At 39.3% G+C, this 3928-nt stretch overlaps 1 non-coding gene across 1 annotated transcript; it reads right to left on the reverse strand.

The window, feature by feature from the left end:
* Positions 1 to 3617: 3617 nt before the first annotated feature.
* On the reverse strand, positions 3618 to 3724 carry LOC131241766 (small nucleolar RNA R71). Its single transcript, XR_009169331.1, has one exon. It is a non-coding gene; the product is annotated as a small nucleolar RNA R71 (small nucleolar RNA).
* Positions 3725 to 3928: the final 204 nt, after the last annotated feature.

Below are 3928 nucleotides of genomic sequence, written 5' to 3' on the forward strand. Positions count from 1 at the left end.
GTAAGAACTACCCTTAGATTCTCGAGGAGTACAAAAAGGTACTAATTTCGAGGATGAAATTTTTCTTTAAGAGGGGTAGATTGTAATGTCTTGGAAAAAAATCCATACAAAGACCCAAGTATCACCTCAGGCAGAAATCGCTAAGGATCAAATTATGTAGAAATTAGACGAAAATTAACTACGTATTAAACTAAATTAATTAGTAGATTAGCTTGAACCGCTTTCTATGCGAACTGCAAGACCCAAAATTAGTAGAATCGCTAAATCTACATTACCTAAAAACTTAGGAGAAATCTCAAAACCCAGCTGCTCTCAAGAGCACACTGAAACTCCATATCGGACGTGGAACACACGTCGAAAGTCTGATTGCTATGGAACTATACGATTATGACCGCCTTACTGGGCTTGACAACCATCTTGGGAATCAGGTCTAAATAGTATCCAAAAATGCACAACTTGAGCCTGAAGCGAAGTGTGTGAGAAACGCGAATATCTTTAGAAAATAAACTTCAACTTAAGTGAATTGGTCCGTTCACTTGCAGGCCAAATTTAAGGTTTCAAACCGTCAGATTCTGACCTAACTACACCCTTGGATCAGGAAAATTTTTCAACACATGTCAGTGTACTTGTGGCCCTGATCGAGTGACGGTGGCCGTTGAACTGAAACCGGTCCTCTACGGTCAATCTACAAATCTGATCAAACTAAAACTATAACCTGGCATAAAACCATTGTTAGGGAACTTTCTCTAGACCATATGCTAAAAATGGACCTCCAGATGAGCTCCGTTGGCCCGAAACAGACACCCTTTGGCTATAATCTAAGTGTATGTACCATCACCCTAGGGCCATTTACACCAATTCTGGGCCCATATAAGGGCCTTAACACACCCCTCTCTCATTCCATACGAATTTCATAAACCCTAGGAAAGAGAAGAGAGAAAAGAGGAGGAAAGAGTGAGGAGAAAAGAGAGAGAGTGAGAGATAGTTGCTGGGATTCATTCCCACCACTCCACGTGCTGAATCACATCTCCCGTGTCACTACACCATTGAATCCAAATCCATTTTTGGATAAGAAATCCTAACCCTAATCTGTTTTAGGAATCTGAATAAGGTAAATTGTGAAATAGCTAACCTATTTCATGATTTAGGAAGCCGTTGTGCTGTAGACAAAGATGTGGTGTATGAACTGAGTTCGTAACGAGCGTACCGACGAAAGGTGCAGACTATAAATGTTTAGGTTATGGTTTTCAAGGCTTTCAATGTCAGTTAATGATTTATGACTGACTCGATTGCTATCGTATGTACTTAGATGCGATGATCTCCGTGTATTACACATATATATGAACTATGTTGTATATAATGCATTCCATGTGTTTGTTGAAATGTCTAAATGAAAATGGAATTATGATTTGTACTTAACATGATTATTGATTGAGAATACATGATTGTTGTATGTGTGGTAACTCCCTTGTGAAAGAATTTGCCATGATATATGTTATAACAAATTTATTACATGTATGTTGATATGTGTAGTCTAAGTGTTTGATAAAATGTCTCAATTAGAAGTTGTTTGTTGAAATATATTTAATAAGGGCATTGTGATAATATTCTCGATTATCGTATCTATGGTTATAGTTTCCTTCATGTAATCTATCTCGCTACTACATGCTTTATGGGTGAAATGCCTATGTATAATAATATGTCACTATGTGTTTGTTGAAATGCTCAAATGAGATTTATATTTGAATTGGTTGTCATATGTCGTTTGACTATCACATATGAATGCCTATTGTATTTGAGTATGATTGGAACTAATATGTAATCTAGGAATTGGTAACGGCTTACGATCAGTGGCCGAACTAGTTTCACCACAACGGATACATTCGATGAATCTGAGTCATATGGTGATTATTGACAGTGGTTAGGCCACGAGGGGTGCGTATGCGCTCCATGTCGATTAATTTAGCGTGTGCTCGTACCAGTCAAGCTTGTTAAGTAACCCAATTGGCCTAATGTATGTTCACCATGTATGGACGCTACTGCTTGAATTTAAGGTACCACTTACCAGTGAAAAGCCTGTTTAACCTTTGTACCACGATCCGCTAAGACTCATGAGCTAGGCATAGTCGTATGGGACACCGTGGTCGAGCAGTCGGCCTACGCTGGGGTGACGAGCCTCCTTGTAGTGTCCATTAAGCAACCCAAACTTGAGAGCCGGATACGGTGGTATTGTATTCAAGTTGTTGGCCTACGCTAAGGTGACGAGCCTTTCCGTAGTGACCTCAAGTATAAACTAGGCCTGCTGAGGTGATGAGGCTCTCTGTAACGACTTGAACTTGCCTATCCACTTTTTTTCAATCAAGGGTGATGTTGCCCTATAACTTGCCTATCGTATGTGATTAACTAGGATTAACGACCCTAGATGGATCATTGTTTGGGTAAATGATATAAAGGGAGGTACCTTAGCTTCGCGAATCTACTGTATGAATAAACCTAATTAAATATTGGCTAACACGATCATGCACCGCATTACATGTGCTTTGGCGAGGAAGTGCACGTGTCCAGAGTGGTGTATGCACGATCGTCAGATAATATCGTTGAGGGAGTGTAGGCAAGGGCACGCATCATTATCGCATACCATTCTTGCATTAACAAGAGTACTTAGGATATGATTGTTGTATTGCTTTATCATTACTACTTGACTGAATTGATAACATGTTAACCTTTGCCTTATAGCTCTACTGAGTTGATTACTCACTCCCACTCTGGTACTATGTTTTAAAATACCAACCAGACTCTATTGTAGCTGCAGGTGATGGTGATGCTTACGAGGCGGAGCCTTACTTTTATGATGACAAGGAGGAGTTCTCCTACATGCAACTTCTGACGGGTCTATGTAGACCTAGAGTTGCGTCGATGGGGTTACAGGGATATGGATTAGATGCCATTACATTGTATCTTTTTGTAAATTTTGAAACTATGCATGTAATTATTTAACCTAGTAACATGTTCATACTATGGGGACTTACAACCACTTATATGCTTTATATATTTATCACAGTCTTCCGCTTGCATAATCTAATTATTTTTGGAGTATGATATCCTGATTTAGTGTAATCCCATTTATGTTTAATGCACTAATATGGATAACATTTAATCATCATTATCTATGTTGCATAGGTGATGGGTTGGAACTAGGGAGTTGAGCTTCTGCTCGACCCCCGATTTTTAGGGTGTTACAGCACACAATGCACCCCCGCCTCGTACTTTACGATATTATTTATAACCGACGGGGGTGAGCACACCTTCCTGCATGATTTTTCCAAACAATGTAGGAAATATGGATATTAAACCAGGAGTAATCCAACTCCTTCCAAAATTCCATGGACTTGAATTCGAAAGTCCATATCTACACATGAAAGAGTTCGATGAGATAATAGCCACTTTACACTTTTCTAATATGTCTGAGGACACGATCAGGCTAAAACCTTTTCCCTTCTCCTTAAAAGAAAAAGCTAAGACATGGTTGCACTCACTACGTCCACGGTCCATTAGCATATAGAACGACATGACAAGGGAGGTCATAAAGAGATTCTTCCCATACCATTAAGACGAACACCATCAGGAAGTCGATCATAAACCTTACCCAAAAGGAAGATGAGACATTCTTCCAATATTGAGAGTGGTTCAAGGATCTTGTCAATTTATGCCCACAACATGGCTTTAAAACGTGACACATAACAAATTTCTTCTATGATGGACTGACATTTTTCATGCACTAATTTGTCGAGATGATGTGCAATGGGGAATTCATGAACAAAGATGTCAATGATGTGTAGGATTAGTTTGACAAACTTGTTGAAAATGCACAATCATGGGACATCTCCCCAAATCCCAGCACCACTTCTAAGCTTTCTTAATCAAAGGA

The sequence above is a fragment of the Magnolia sinica genome, chromosome 3, assembly GCF_029962835.1.
Source record: "Magnolia sinica isolate HGM2019 chromosome 3, MsV1, whole genome shotgun sequence".
NCBI classification, from domain to species: domain Eukaryota; kingdom Viridiplantae; phylum Streptophyta; class Magnoliopsida; order Magnoliales; family Magnoliaceae; genus Magnolia; species Magnolia sinica.